Source organism: Phocoena phocoena, chromosome 3 (genome assembly GCF_963924675.1).
Source record: "Phocoena phocoena chromosome 3, mPhoPho1.1, whole genome shotgun sequence".
Lineage (NCBI taxonomy): Eukaryota > Metazoa > Chordata > Mammalia > Artiodactyla > Phocoenidae > Phocoena > Phocoena phocoena.
Genome location: NC_089221.1, coordinates 1,463,681 through 1,480,467, shown reverse-complemented (window position 1 = coordinate 1,480,467; position 16,787 = coordinate 1,463,681).

The window sequence follows — 16,787 nt, the reverse complement described above, 5'->3', positions numbered from 1 at the left end:
TCCTTATCAACTTGCATCGAGTAAAAACCAGGTAGTGTGCATTCAAGGTAAGAAACATAAAGTGAGCTAAGCAAAGTAGAAGATTGATAGGTGATAGATAGATAGATGATGGATAGATAGATAGTTGAAAAACTTAAATCTGATAACGGTGTAAAAAGAAATAAAAGTATATTTGGGAATCTGGGTGTATATTGAAACTTGAATAAAATGGAAGGACTTTGTAGTTTTATGCCTCGTTTTGGCACTGACTTGTACCCTAACTTCCAAAAAGCTTGAAACTTCTAGAAAATGTCACTTAGAAGATCTGGGAGTACAGGAACACAGCCTTTTTCTCCTGACACAAGGTCTCCTGGGAGGCAAAAGAGCAGGGTTGTCCTCCTCCATCTCCAGGCTCATTTCGTCAATGCTTCAAAAAACCTGCTTCTTCTGATCCCTGCAGCTGGAAGGTCTTCTCCCCTCCCTTCTCCATTGGGCAGAATAACCTGTCATTTGCATGACCGGACAGTTAACCCCGAGGACCTCGTGGGAGGTTGTGAGGGTGCTGGATTCAGCAGCGCCTTGTGTCCTACCACCCAGGTGCCTTGCAAACCCCGCCTGAGTCCCGAGGTCTTGTCCGCAGACTCCAGCCTCACGGGTTGTCCTTCCCAGTAAACACGGGAGCCTCCGCACTTCTCGAGGTTGGGACCTGCCTCTCTGGCCTCGGCTGTGCCCACACCCTGAGTCCCTCCTTCGATTTTGAGGACACACCTCAGCCAGCCCCTGGTGCAATCGGAGCTGGGAGTGGTCCAGCCCGGGGATCCCAAGTCTGACTGGACATAGCGTTTCTGTTTCTCGCCTTTCAAGAAGCGGATGTGCCATGCCAGGCCCTGCGGGGCACCCCTCGCTTTTTGGAATAATGTCCCTGTGGCTTCCCCTCCTGCTGTATCTCTGCCATTTCCATACTGGAAATATTAGCAAGACGCAACTTAATGGCGCATCCTCCAAGATGACTGTGGTACTCACGATGATGTACTGCAATCAGGCCCAGAAGTGTGGACTGCAGGGCCAAAACCAAGTGTTCGCTATAAATCCCAGATGCCAGACCCCTGGATGGTAGGAAGGTAATAAAGAGAAGAGCCCAGATCTAGCAGGCGTGGTGGTTAAATAAGATTCTTTGTGACGCACTAAGAAAGGGGAACATCGTGAGGAATTATCACTGCATCCTCCACAGCAGTAATCTACATGTGTTTATTTAATAAACAGAAGATGGCTTTATTACACACATTTGATTTCCATATGCAATCGTTTCCTTATCTGTCACTTGTATCTAAGCGGGGCTCTTTCTACGAATCTGCAAATGAAAAATTCAGCACCGGGCACAGGAAACTCATTTAATGTCGAGTGCAGTCAAAATCAAGATTTCTTTATTTGTAGTAACAACGCTGTTAAATCAGAAAATGACTCTCCCTTTCTGCATGTCCTTCCCCCTTCACAACTCAGCCGTTTGATCATAAATTGTCGAGTGTCGGCGTGTCTCTCCCACTCCCCACACCGGCCGAGACAGATTAAAACCCCGCACACCGCCGACCGGCCTCGGCATACCATTAGCATATATATGAGATTTGAGACATTTTCTAATATTCTCTAGCAGAACTCATCTGTCAGCCAGGTGATGAATTATAAAACTCCTAGCTTGTTTGGGAAATAAAAGGGAGGGGGGAGGAAGGGCGCCAGGCCCCTTCCCTGTGCCCAGCCGGATGTTCACCCTGTGTCGGCCCTGCCAAAGGGGGCCCGTGTCCTACACAGAGACCTCCTTCCTGGACGGGGGCCCTCCACGTGATGTGGTACCCATTACAAGGGAGGACTCACCCCATTCAAGACGCAATGCATTTGCTTCTAAACTGTGTGCCTCTCAGGGTAACAAGCCTCGATAATGTGAATTCAAGTCTCTGGTACTGGGTCCAGGCAGAGGCAGCATCCTGTCCGCTGCGTGCCACCCCCCTACAGAATGCCCGTCCCCACGAGGGCCCCTGGAAGCCATGGCTCACCCATTACCCTCTGGGTGCTACCACACATCTCTGGAAGCATCGTGGTTTTCTCTGGCATTCTGTCGATACTAAGTACCTATTTCTAAGGCAGAGACCATCACAAGGTAGAGTCAGTATTTTTCACATTTCTGTCTTTGTATTAATTAAAGGGTTCCCCCTGCAGACAGAGTCTGATTGCTCACTGCTGCCCGGACCGTGCTCTCAGTGGGGGGACCGAGGGGGAGGCCCGCTGGACCTCAGCATCATAGGATCGGTACGGTGCTGGCGGGGTGGAGCAAAGGCCCCAGCAGGGAGTGGATGAACGCACACGTTGCCAACGCTGGGTCCATTGCACGTACAAGGGGGTGGACCACACTCGTTCTGATGGTGGGGGAGAGGCCAGCCAAAGAGCCCTCCGGAGGAGCATGGGTGCCACCAAGGGCACATGGGCATCAGTTAATCTGTGTAAATAAATAGGCACCTTAGAGATGATGTTTACTTTAAGGTGTGCGTCTGAGGCCGAGCAGAGGGCAGGGTCAGCGGTGCTCCTGGTTTTCCCAGCACGTCCAGCAGCGCCCGGCAGGGAGCAGGCGCCCAGTCAGAGTTTATCTCCATGAAATGAGAGATGAAAGCAGTTCTCGGATAATAATGCTTTACCATTTCTATGAAAAGGTAAAAATGTCTTAAGGAAAATAATCCAAGATCAGTTAAACACCTGCAGAGAGATATCGATTGATTAATTAATCATCTCACTGATTGATGGCGGTGCCACCTTGGCACCTGAGCTAAGGAGACTGCAGGTCCCTGGGTACCAATCTCTCATCCCCACACCACCCTGTCCATCCTCACCACCAAGAGGTTCTGTGTTGACAGAAGCACAACTGCCAGGGACACCAGCTCTCCTGCTTCTCCTCCATGTCATGTACCAACCAAAACGCAAGTCTAAGGAATCCTTTCTGTCTGAGCAGGAAGGTGGGCGTTCTGATTTCCTTAGGGACATGGCCTGTGAGTGAGGCTCCCACAGCCAGTACCCTGGTGGGTGAAGCCGCATTAGGGCCACCGCCCCTCCCCCGATGGCCGCTGCTGTGAGCAGCCCAGGGTGGGCTCTGCCTCGTGTGGGTCCCCAGCAGGAGGGCACCATGACCAGGACTCCAGGGCAGGGAAGGGCACACCCCTCCCCATATCCCCTGTGGCCACTGGCCCTCACTGCGGGCCCCCTGCTCCTCAGGCCAGCCCACTCGTCATGGTGTCTGAACAGACACAGCAGGAGCCGGTCCCCAGTTTTACGAAGGAGAGGCTTACAGATCTGCATATTAACCACTTGATACACGTATTCACCATTCACTTCATTCAGGGTATTTGACAGAACACCTCTGAGGTGTGAAGGTGTGCCCTTTGGAAGCTCACGTCTCCTGGAGACCAGTCGCCCAGGACAGAGATGACCCCTCCATTGGCACGGCAGGGACACACACTGCAGGGGGGGCGGGCTTCCCACTCAGGACCAGGAGACACCTGAGAGGAGCTGACCTTTGACTCAGCTCAGGAGCCCAGGACCACAGCCGGAAGGGAGAGAGCCGAGATGCCCGCCCGCCCAGAAGCTGCCCTGTGCCAGCTGGCCCTCGAGACACAGGGAAGGCACATCTGAGTCCCCAACAAGGAAACCCCAACTGCAGCCAGGCTTGCCCCCCGTGTGGGTCTGGGGAGCTCTGCTCACCCACTGCCCTAGCAGCCGCCCTGAGATGCCTCACATCCTCAGCCCATCACCCAAGCTCATGCCAGGCCAGCTCCCCAGGACTGCTGCTCCCACGACTGCTTTGAAAAGGTCCTTAATCCCCAAGGATCGCCGAGATGAAGCCCCCCCACGTAACCAGGACCCCCAGAAGTTTGTGGATAACGTGAGTGGAACCACGCTGGGCATGGGGGCTGCTCACGGGACTCGGGCCCCGGGGCCCTGGGCAGGTACCCGTCCCACTCCTCTCGGAGAGGGACACCCTGGCTCACGGTCTCAGGCAGGTGATGCCACCCCAGGTGTAGTCGAGCTCCCCAGGTGAAGGAGAACCTGCTGATGTGGAGTTCACGGTCTCCTTTCCATTCATGCTGACCTCACATATTTCCAAGGGCTCTCCCCGGCGTGAGTACCAAGTCCCAGAAGGTTGCCTGACCGCTCTGGGAACTTGCCGTCACCCACTTGCTCTGCGTTCCCTTGGCTTCCCGCCAACAGTAGAGCAGAGACCGGATTAAAATGGTCCGTGGCACCAGTCCCATGGCAGGCGAGGCCTTACGGGGCTGCTCGGGCTGAAACGTAAGCAGGAGAGGCTGCGGCAGCTGAGTCCACACACGCGGACGGCAAGCACAGGCTGGGGCCTGGATGGCGCCCTCAGCTTCTCTGTGCAGCGGGGCAGCTCACGTTTAACAGGCTCATTCCAAGGACGCGGGGCAGCTCCCGAGAAAAACCCATCAGCTGTGCGTCTCAACAGAGGGGAGGATCTGTGTGTTTTCTGGGGAGCCCACCCGGAAAGGCCTCACAGTGAATAGACTGTCCTTTTGTGGAAAAACACAGTTAAGCCCTTGGGGTGGAGAGTGAGCCCTGAGGCATAGCTATAAACACTTAACACAAACAACCCAGAGAGCGCTTAGCTGTAGAAACAAGCGTATGACAATTAGATTGTTTTAAAGTTTTACTCCTGAAAAGGAGAAGGGAAAGTGGACAAGAATGGCTTTCATCCACTCACTGACATATCGAATGAGCCACTGCTGCGTTCAGGGAACCGTTCACGAGTTCTAGAGAATAGACACCAGCATGGATGACTGAGGTCAGAATCGCTGGGCACACACTGTTAGATGGGGTTGCAGGGGAGAACCAAAGGAATGAATCTGGATGATGTATAATGTGGTGATAAAGACCAAGGAGAAGCACCAAGCCGGGAAGGGGAGCATGGTGTGGGGAGGAGCCACGGGATGGAGTAGCCTCGGGATGGAGTAGTCTCAGGATGGAGTAGCCTCGGGGTGGAGTCGCCAAGGGATGGAGTCGCCAAGGGATGGAGTCGCCAAGGGATGGAGGAACCTCAGCATCCAGTAGCCACGGATGGAGTAGCCATGGAATGAAGCAGTCACGAAGGGCCTCACTGAGGAGGTGACATTTGAGCAGACATGAGGGAGACGAGGGAGCAGAAAAAGGACGGGGAGAGAACAGCCCCTACATGGAGGGCAGAGGCAGGGCCTGGGCATGGGAGTGTGCTGGGCAGAGTCCAAAACCACCAAGGGCTCAGTGTGGCCACAGCAGAGGCCAAGAAGGAGAGCAAAGCCGAACAGAAGCCAGACAGATAAGGGCAGCTACAGACTGGAGGGTCCAGAGGAACTGAGCAAAGGGGCTGGCTCTCACCCTGAGACCCTGAGGGCAGGGATCTTTTCTGGATCCGACAGGATCGTCCTGACTGCTGGATGAAGGACAGACTGCCAGGCTCAGGCAGACCCAGAGGACCAGCTGTCACACTCTGCAGTGCTCCAGGCAAGTGGGAGGAAAGGTAGACCCTGCAGGTTTGCTGTCAGATTGGATGTAGGCTCTGGAGATGGAGAGAAACCCAGTCTAATTCCAGGGCTGGGACTTGAGCCACTGGGAGGAGAGCTCTGCCTGTGCTGAGAGGGGCCGTCGGGGCCCAGGAGCAGGGGCGGAAAGAAGGACATCACATCAGCACAGGTGGGTTGGTGGTGCTGTGTACATGTGGAAGTGGAGCTGTCCTGGGCACAGGTGGATGGATGGTCTGCAGTTTGGGGAGGGTATCTGCTTCTGGAGATGCAGGTTGGGATTCCTCTGCATATAAAGGAGATCTGAGTTTCTTGAGAGGGGCTGAAACCATCTTGAGTGAGGACAGGAGCTTCCAAAATCAGGAAGCCATTGACGCGGCCAGTGACGGGAAAAGAGAGCAGGGATGAGATAGCTCAGCCCCCCAGTGCCAAATCCACCCTCCTTCGTCTCCTCCTAACACACTGGACAGTTTCCTTGTCTGACCTGGGATCTGTCTTCCCACCTGGAACCAGAGCCCAGAGGGTGGACGTGTGGGTTTACTTCCTGCACGGTGTGGGTGCACAGATGGAAGTTCAGCAAACACCACTGAACGCATTAGTGGTGACGGGGGCTTCTGGAGGAAGCCTTCAAACAGGAAGTGTCCCGCTGTGTCAGAAGTGCTGCCGCCGCTGTGGATAAACGCAGACTCGGCAGCCAGTGGATCCAGCACCGTGGCAGTGCTGGGGCCCGAGACAGGAGCCCTCATCTGAGCATCGGCGGGAGAATGAGCCTGCCCAGGAGGCTCGAGAGAGACGGAGAGCAGTGGGGACCCCGGCGCTTTGCTGGGACAGAAGCCCCGGAGGAGTGGTAGATGGGATCAAGGAAGTGGCCGGTGTCTCTGCCCTGAAATACAATGGGAAAGGTAAAAAGCCAGGCTCTGTGTCAAGGGAAGGTCTGGGGCTGGAGGAGGGAAACTTTCAAGAACAGGCACCTCTGCTGTGTGGTTTGTGGTGTTTGTGGCATCACACGACGTGTCAGGTGACCACCACACATCATCACGTGACCACTGCACCTTATGCCACGATGCGTCCTGTGACCACAGCCACGATATGACTTCTACACGGCATGTAAGCACCACGCACCATGGGACCACTGTACATCACGTGACGACCACGCATCACACATCGTGTGTTTTTTTTTTTTTTTTTTTTTTTCAAGCAAGTATTTTCATTCCAAACTGATTAGGAAGTCCAAGACAGGACGTATTTTGACAAATGTGACCAGAACTAAAGTAAAACCCGGGAAATCTGGAAAAAATCAACTCTTTGATTCACTTGCAACATTTTGCTACTGAAAACCTAACGAAACCTTAACCTCTTTCTTGCACAAGGCTTTTAACAAAGGATCTCACTCAGGAGAAGCCCATGATAAAATGACTCTCTTCCATACACACGGACCATTTATTCTGGGATGATGGCTGGATGACAGCATGATGTAAACACACTAATCCTACAAGTCAAGTAGTAGCAGCTACTATCTTCTTCACCTGACCCTCAATATCAATAGATGTTATTATCCCAATTTTACAGATTGGGAAATAGAAACTTTGCTAAAATCACAAAGCAAATTACAAACATTACTTAAGACAGAACCCAAGTAGATGAATAACACCTCCCACCAGCACAGACTTTGCCACCTTCCAAGCCAACCTATCACACCATCATGAGTTTAGATATTCATCGTGTGGTTTTTAGCTGCTTCAGCGCCTGTCCATCGGCCTTTCCTGCCCCCACCCCTGCATGTACTGTGAGTTGGGAAACACTGATCTGAAACATGTAACTACAGACGGAAGGAGAAAGAGTTTAAATGTGCTGCAAAAGGTCTTCAAGTATTCAAACCCCAATGTGATCTATTATTTTTACTCAGAGCCTGACCCCTTTTAAGACCATTTTTTGATGCAGAAAAGAGACTGAACGTCTACCATGTGCTTGGTAAGTAAATAGACATTCCAGATCTCATTACACAGCAGAAGGGCCCAGGCAAGAGGCTGCCGGGTGGGTGCTTCTGCCAGCTCTGGGCCGTCCGCCTGAGGCCATGGGGCATCTCCCTGCCCCACCCCTGAGAGTGGGTACCGCCTGCCTCCCCACTGGGCTGTCGCGAGGGTCCCATGAAACGACAAGTGTGAAAGCTCTAGCTGTGCTCACCTGGCCGTCTTGCCTGGGGTCACTCGGCACTCAGTCAGGTTTAGCTCTTCTTGTTCTGCCTCTGTTGCCTGACTCTTATTTTCCCCTGAACCACGCTGTCGCCTGAACACGGCGATGTCCAGACTTCCGCAGTCCAGTTCGTTCCGGAAGCTGGAGGGTGTGTAAGTCAGCAGATGGCAGGCATTTTGACCTGGAAACAGCACAGTCTGAGTAATTTTGGGGGGGACGTGAAACAAGACTGTGCCTTGGTTTCTGTTGCCCTGCTGGTTCTCCGTCAGGGAGCCCTTTCCTCCAAGGACGAAGACAAAAGACGGAGGCAGTGGGCATAGCTCTGAGTCCTCACACCTGCCTGCCCCACCTGCCCCCCGTCTTCTGTTCCGTCCAGGACCTGCCACCCTGTGGCTCCTTCGTGGTTTGTGCTGATACACGAGGCACTGCACGGACGCGCGATCCTAGGGTGCGATTTTATCATGACTCCTTGCTCTCACAGACCGCCCAGTGCCCTCCAGGGCTCACAAAGGAAGCCCGAGGTCAAAGGGCTCGCAACCAGATCCAAACTCATATTGGGAAGTTTCCTGCCAGCCCCTCCACTGAAATCTGCTTCATCCTCCTAGTTCAGAGCCCTGGAGCGGGGAGGGCTCCAGGTGGGGGCCCTTGCTCTTGACATGTGCCCTCCCAAGTCCAGGCTGGGTGGACGGGGCCTTCAGTGCCTGCGGGGCCAGTTCTCCAGGCACACCAGCCAGCCAGCTGTCTTCATCACATCAGGCCGCTCTGGCGGGGCTGCTTGTGGGATGCCCATCTCCACGGGGGCTCCTTCTGTGAAGTCCCCATGCAGGGGCTGCCACGCCCCAGAACACCCCCGCATCGGTCACAGGTACCCTGTGCTCTGTGGCTCCAGTAGTAGGTTCAGGACTGCTCACGAGGCCGCTGGCCAGCTCCATGGGTCTGCGGGCCTGGGCAAGCTGGGCATGCTCTCACATCTGCCAGCAGCCGGGCCTGGGGTGGCCTCGGTCCCATGTCAGCCACTGTCAGCTGTGCCGGTGGGCATGACTGTCCTTCACGTGATGTTCTCAGGGTCTGGAGACAGTGGCCAGAGTCCTGGGCTGAGGACTGTCACATCGTCATCTCTGCCACGTTCTATTGGCCAAAATGCACCCCAGCAAGACCAGCCCAGATTTGGGAGTGGGACATGCCCTTCATCTCTCAACGGGGAGCTGTGAAGCCCCATTGTAAATGGCATGGACAGAAAGGTGGGTATGATGGTAGACGATTCTGAGAGTAACCCAAACACTTCTCAGCTCATCTACGAGACAGGAAGGGGCTGCCCGTCAAGATGGCTCCAGCCCGCTACCCTCCCCTGTGTCCCCCTGCCGTAGACTCTCGGCCTGGCCCTCCAAGCTGTGACTGGGCTGCCAGGCCCTCTGCTCCTGGCCAGCCTGCCCTCTTGGGAGCAGATTCTCTGTGCAAGCCCATCCCCCAAAGACTCGAGTTGCACTTCAGGTTCTCCAAGGCCATCTCAGCACATCTTCCTCAGGCCCCAGGGCAGCATGGAGACCTGCCACCCCGTGGCTCAGCCCAAGTCCCTCTTGTGAGGGCCCCCATCTCACGAGGGGTCTCCTTGGAGGCCACTCGTCTGGCCCAGGGGTCAGGGAGCACCCCTTCCCCACAGGCAGGGGTGAGACAGAAAGCTGGAGCACACACCCCGCACACAAAGGCCACCACCTCCACCCAAGCGTCTGTTCTTTGACGTGGTTGGATGCGAGAAACAGTAGATCAAAGGTCGTGTTTCTAGAGTGAGGCCTGCGGGTGAGCCTGAGCCTCTGTAGGGCGGCGAGCCCTGGTCTTCAGCTTGGAACTTTAGCTGAAAGGCCCACTTAACTTCCTCTATGCAAGTCGCCCCATTTCCTGATTTCCCGTTCTGCTCCTGGTTGTCATGGAACAAGCTGTTATGTAACTAAGACACCACCTTCCCAACGACACTGCGCTCTTCATGAGGCCAGGGGGAAAAGCACGTACCTATCTCTCTTCTGCCGGCGAGCACCAAATCCCATCATGACCCCCCAGATACTCGTGGGGAGAGCCTGTAAGTATCTATGGGCCGTCTCATAACATGACCTCATTTTAGAGCTCATTCAAGGCAGATTTTTTTTGATGGATCTGCTCATGTACAGAAAGATCAAAAATATTGAAGGAAAACAGATTCTTTCCTTTAAAGAAATGACTGATTGCCATCAACTGAATACAGTTCAAGGAAAAACAATGAACTCACTGATTATCTGATGAGACTATTCAGGGTCACAGTGTCCACACAGGCCGGGACCCAGGGAAATGGCCTCCTGACACGCTTGGTCTCCTCCTGTTTTCTCTCTCGGCTTTCAGGCACGATGGGTAGAACTGGTTATTATCGTTTTTATCATCCTGACACAAAGCAGGTGACGCTCACCACTCCCTTCCCTGGGGACTGTAAAAGTCTCAGAGTCGAGAGGGAAACTTTCATACATAAATGCCGTGAGAAGGAAACGTTCCTGCTGCTGGTTTTCACAGCCCAAGCAGTTTAGAGACACTATATTTGCCCTGGAATTCTATTTTTCTTCTCACGCTGATGTGCGGGACTTGAAAAACATCACTGTTAAAAAAAAAAAATCAAAGGAGACAAAGGAAATGAATAAAATCCCCATTTGGAGGGGGAAAAGCAATAGAAGCTTCCAGGAGAAAGCTGCCAATAGGGAGATTTCATGCTTTGGTTAATTAAACGAACAAAGCAAAAAAAAAATAAGAAAGAGAGAGAGAAAGAGAAAACAGTGCAGTAGGCTTTATCCTACATAACAGCTTCCACTAATAAAAAGTAATAGACAATTTCCTACATTCAGGTCCTTGAATACTATTACAGCAGGTAATGGAGTTTTGGAGCTGGGAGCCCTCGCTGGCTGTCAGGGGAGGGCCGCCCCACCTTCTTCTCCTCTTTTTATTAAATGACTAAGTGCAGCCGCCTGTGTCCTATCTCTTCCTCTTGCAACTATTGGATTGTATTATTTTACATTTTGATTGAAATGATGTCACAGCCAGATAAAAGCCAGGGCCGAGCCTTGTAATTGAATCGGTCCAAGTTGTTTATTCTGGTGATCTACAGCGGTGCTCCTCTTGTCCTAACAGAGCACACATAAAGGGCCTCTCTTGTTCAACACGCCGTTGATTAGATCTATTAACAAAAAAAGTATCGAGCTGGGGGGTCCAGGGCCTGGAGCTGGAGTTTCAGGGGGAAAAAATTGGAAAAAAAATTAAACTAGAAGAGACACCATCTGCCAAAGTTTCCAAGTGTGACTGAAGTTTCCATAAATGCATTTCACGTGACATCAGCGCCAGATGCAAACCTCTTTGATGGACAACATGGAAGTGTGGGTGATGGAGTCCGGGCTTTGATGTTCCTAAATGTCGTGCCCACGTCCTCTTTTGCAGAGTGGCCCTGGTCTCATGTATAGCAAACTTTCATTTCTTTTATTTAGGCATGCAAGGAAAGCAACATCTACAGTCATGATGAAAATGGGGGAATTCATTAGATCCGATTACGTTCTAATTGTTAGATTTTTGGGTTTTTTTTTAAATAACAATGCTCCTGGAAAGAAATCCTGCCTCTAAAACAGATGACATGCTTTGCATCCGAAGCGACTGAGCCTGCTACCCCTGTGTCATTATACACGGAAGAAAGGAGCAGTGTTATCATTGTTTGTACTAATAAGTGAAATCATTGCTTCATCCTGTGTATTTCAAGATAATGCTCAGTCTTCGTCGTAAAAACAAGGTAAGTTTTACATTTTAAAAAGTACTACAGGAGAAAAGCACAAAGTAGTGCCTTGCAAAATGTACATCTCCTCTGATCGTCCATGTTTCTGGGTCTTAGACCCCATTCTCCCCCCACACTCCTTGGCCGGTCATAACAGAGGTCACTGCACGGTCAGCTGCAGGCCTGGAAACACAGGGGCACCTTCAGGCAAATCCCTGTTCAATTTCATCATGTCTTTGTGTTCACTTCACGTGGCAAATGTTTAAAATTTTATGTTAAATTTACTTTTATTATGGCCGTGAAGTGGCCAAACCATGCATCTGTTAAAAATGGAAAATATTTAGTATTTATTTGACCTTCTGCTGACCTAACCAGCAATTCTAGTAAGTACTTGTTATCAGCAGGGCTAAAAGCAGTTCATAAATATTTGCTCCTTTAAGTTTCTGATTTTCTTGCATGGCTCACTTGCACCTTGGAAAACTTAGGTTCACAGAAGTAGAAGTCCCAGGGCACCAAAATCTTTGTCCCTCAAAATACACAATTTATCTTAACCTTAATGCCTTTCCTCTGAAGAAGTTGGCTAGGCAGACTGTGTGCCCTTCAGGAGGTGAATGGATAAACTATGGAGCACCCAGAGAATGGAATATTATTTAGCTAAAAAGAAATGAGCTTTCAAGCCACGAAGGCACATGGAGGAAACTTAAATGCATATTACCAAATGAAGGACGCCAGTATGAAAAGACCACATCCTGTATGATATTCTGGAAAAGGCAAAGCTCTGGATACAGTAAAAAGATCAGTGGTTGCCATGGTCTGGGGGGAGGGAGGGATGAATAGGTGGAGAACGGGATTTTCAGGGCAAAAATATGACATTATGCATTTGCCAAAACCCATAGAATATACAACAGCCAGGGTGAACGCTCATGTATCAATATTGGTTCATAACTATGACAACTGTGCTACACTAAAGGAAGATTTCAAAATAGAGAAAAGCTGGGATTGGGGGATGAAGGAATATGAGAACACTCTGTGCTTTCTGTGAAGTTTTTCTGTAAAGTCTGAAACTGTCCTAAAAAATTACTTTTTTAATGCAGAATTGATCTTAAGCTTTTCCCTGAAAACCAGGAAAAGCCCAACTCGAAGCACAACATAGGGTCCCCACACCCACAGCTCCTTCTCCTTCCATCTCCAGTGTCTCTATTTTTTTTTTTTTTTATAAATTTGTTTATTTTTTTAAAATTTTATTCTTGGCTGCATACAGGATTTGTTTTTCTCTTTTTGGCTGCGTTTGGTCTCCGTTGCTGCGCTCGGGATTTCTTTAGCTGCAGCAAGCGGGGGGCTACTCTCTGTTGCGGTGCGCGGGTTTCTCACTGCGGTGGCTTCTCTTGTTGCAGAGCATGGGCTGTAGGCGCGCAGGCTCAGTAGCTGTGGTGTACGGGCTTCGTTGCTCTGCGGCATGTGGGAAGCCATCTCCAGTGTCTCTTGCACAAAACCAAGGGCCCTCAGTTCTCACTGCTGGAGAACAGGACTCACTTCTGGGACCTGCACTGTTCCTCTGCTTCTCCCTTATGAACAGGAGGGAGACCAGGACAGGATCCTATTCCTGTGCCCCCTCCATAACTACAGGCAGATGGGGACGGTCGCCACCTCAGGCATGGCCCCGCTGGTAAAGATGAGGCATTGACGGGTGATGGCCCTTTAGGCTTTTCACCTATTTTCTGCCCAGAGACGAATAAAGTTACCCTGTCAGATATGCCCTCAGTCCCTGTGGGTATTTTGCTAATTTAAAAAGTGAGGAAGGGCTTCCCTGGTGGCACAGTGGTTGAGAATCTGCCTGCCAATGCAGGGGACACGGGTTTGAGCCCTGGTCTGGGAAGATCCCACATGCCGCGGAGCAACTGGGCCCGTGAGCCACAACTACTGAGCCTGCGCGTCTGGAGCCTGTGCTCCACAACAAGAGAGGCCCCGATAGTGAGAGGCCTGCGCACTGCGATGAAGAGTGGCCCCCGCTCGCCACAACTAGAGAAAGCCCTGTCACAGAAATGAAGACCCAACACAGCCAAAAATAAAAAAAAATAAATAAATAAGAAGACCCCAACATCACTATTAAAAAAAAAAAAGTGAGGAAAATGCCATAAAAATGTGATTTAATTTGGTTTCTTTTGAAATCTATATTAAAGAAAAAATGCAGATACATTAAAATGTTATCTGCCTACATAAATGTTTTTTCAGTTAACAAGCACTAACAGAGGACATAGAGGATAGCGCACAGTCGGCATGTCTTTCTGCCTTCCTGGCACCTGCCGTCCTATCACCCTCTCATGGGACGTCCCATCATCATTGGAAACATCCCAGCCGCCCACCCTGCCCTCCTCCAGCTTGTATGCTCAGGTTCCCACCCAGCAATTGTTTCCTCCTATGCGTACAGCTTTCTTTCACTTCCCATCCTACAGACTCATCTGTCCTCACTTTCCTCCACGTTGAGCTGGGGCTGTAGCCCCCTCCCCTGCTCAGAGACCCTGGGACAGCCAGAGACATTTGTAGAAACCTGCCCACAAGCAGTTACCAGCTGGGGAAGTCTCTTCACTCTCCTGGGCCTGAGGGTCCTCTTGGCCAACAAGAGATGCTGCGGACTCTGGCAGGAGCCTATGCCACCCTCTCAGGTAATGCCAGCAGGGGCCACTGGGAGCACAGAATTTCCAGCTACACCAAGCCAACCAAATGGCACCACAAAGTCCTGACTATTAAACCATCACTGGAGCCACAGCCCACAAAGGGAAGCCAGGAGCGACGTGCCACCCCTGAATGGGGTGCGTGCATGTTATAACAGAATATTAAAGAGTACCTCCTAACAGAGCTGACAGAACGTCCAGGACCCAGTAGAAAATCACTGTGATACCAGGAAACAAAACAATCACACCCAGAATGAGAAGAGGCAATCAGTTGTTGATAAAACTGAAATGAATCAGATGTTGGAATTATCCGCCAAGGATTCTAAAACAGTTGTTGCAAAAATTCTTCAACAATCAATTACAAATTGCCTGAAAACAAGTGAGAGAAAATCACAACAAAGAAATCGTAGTTATAAAAATAGCCAAATGGAAATCATAGACCTGAAAGATTCAATCAATGAGACACTGCCTGGATGGGCTCTGTAGGAGGGTGGAGCTGACAGAGGGAATAATCAGTGAACTTGAGGAAAGATCAATAGAACTTACCCAACCTGAACAACAGAAAGAAAGTAAATTGGGGAGAAAATGAGGAGAGCCTCATGGACCTGCGGGATAATGACAGAGGGTCCAACATCCATTTCACTGGGGCCTCAGAGGGAGGGGAGGAAGAGAGAGGCTAAAACAGTGTTGGAAGAAATCGTGGCTGGGAAGGCCCTAAATTTGGTGAAAGACATAGACCTACACACACAGCAAGATAAGCAAACTCCAAACAGGATAAAACAAAAGCACACAAATATATCATAATTAAACTTCTGAAAACAAAAATCAAAGGAAGAATCTTGAAAGCAATCAAAGAAAAATAATACTTACCTCCAGGAATGCCAACGTGAATGATGGCAGATTTCCCACCGTGAACCACGTATGGCCAGAGGGAAGTGACACAGCACTAAGTTTCCGGTGTTTAAAGAACAGTTGAACTGTGACGTCTCTAGGCAGTGAAACTATCCTTCAGGAATGAAGACGAATAAAGACATTCTCAGAAGAAGGAAAACTGGAAGAATTTGTCACTAGCAAATTTATTATCCCACGGTTTTTACTGAATCTCTTTCATTGTGGTGGTATTTAAAAGTAGGATGTGTTGGGCTTCCCTGGTGGCGCAGTGGTTGAGAGTCCACCTGCCAATGCAAGGGACACGGGTTCGTGCCCCAGTCCAGGAAAATCCCACATGCCACGGAGCTGCTGGGCCCGTGAGCCATGGCCACTGAGCCTGCGCGTCCGGAGCCTGTGCTCCGCAACAGGAGAGGCCACGGCGGTGAGAGGCCCGCGTATCGCAAAAACAAAAAAACCAATAGGATGTGGTTTCATTCATTATCCTGGAAAAGGTTAGAATTGCTTTTCCTAGAAGGAGGAGAAATGATACCTATTGTTCCCTCAATAGCCTGTCATTCTATAAGCGCTTAACAACATTTAAAGTAAGTCAGTATAATGAAAGGAAACTCTGGCAGCACACGACACAATCTTTTATTTTACCTGTATTTCTTGATACAGATGAGTTAAGGCAATTCAGTGTGCTTCTGAAAACAGCAAAATGATCATGTATTATCTGGAGCATCTGAAAAATGCCTGGAAATTCTTGGCGTTTTCTGGAAGGCTTCTCACCAATGCAAATACATGTATTTTTAATAAACATGTTCAACACCACTTCAACATGTTTTATTATGATTAAAAGGACTTCAAATATGACAAAAATCTTCCTCTAATCCAAATTGCAAATGCTCTCCTCTGGGGGAATAAAGCAATCTGCCAAAATCAAGACTCCAAAGGAATAGCAATAAATACTTATCTCAGTATAAAAGAAACTGCTTTATCTGGAAGTAAGTCTTAGAAAGGTTAAATAAACCTGTGACAAAAAATCAAGTCAGGGGCACTGAAAGGAAAAAAGAACTACTCCTGTCAGAATGATGAGGACGAAGATTGCAAGGCCTGACCAAGTGCTGATGTGACCCGCTGTGGCCCAGTCGTGGCCCGTCTTGTAGACTTGCTGTGAGGTGTCTGGACTGTTCTCACTTCCCCAATAACGAGCTTGGGGCTGGGGGAGACCTCATCCTCTTCAACCCCCTCACTCCAACTCCAGTATCCCAAAAAAGTTCCTCCATACTGACTTCAGGAATTTCAGGGCAAGAAAATGTATGAAAACAACTTGGGATGGGGAAGCGGATAAAACATGGAAATCTGTCATTAAAGTGCAGACAGGCTTGGCCACATTTTAGGACAGATACTTGAAATATTTATCATAAACAAATGTCCCCTTTAAATCTCATCGCTAATCCCTTAACCGGCAAAATTGTGTCCGGAGCTGTACAAACTGATAGCTTGTGTTCCTTAGATTGTGTGCTTCATGCATGACTCTACCATCAATATTTGATAACACATATTGTGGCACATATCAGGAGTCGAAAGTACAATTCGGATACAGAACTTTAAGTATTTGTGAGTCCCTGGGGAATCTTATTATTTCTAAGTAGACAAAAATGAAATATTTTACAAACAAAATAAAAAATTACCATATTTTAAAGGGGATGAGCCTCTTATCTAATGAGTTTTTTTTGATCATTTAAA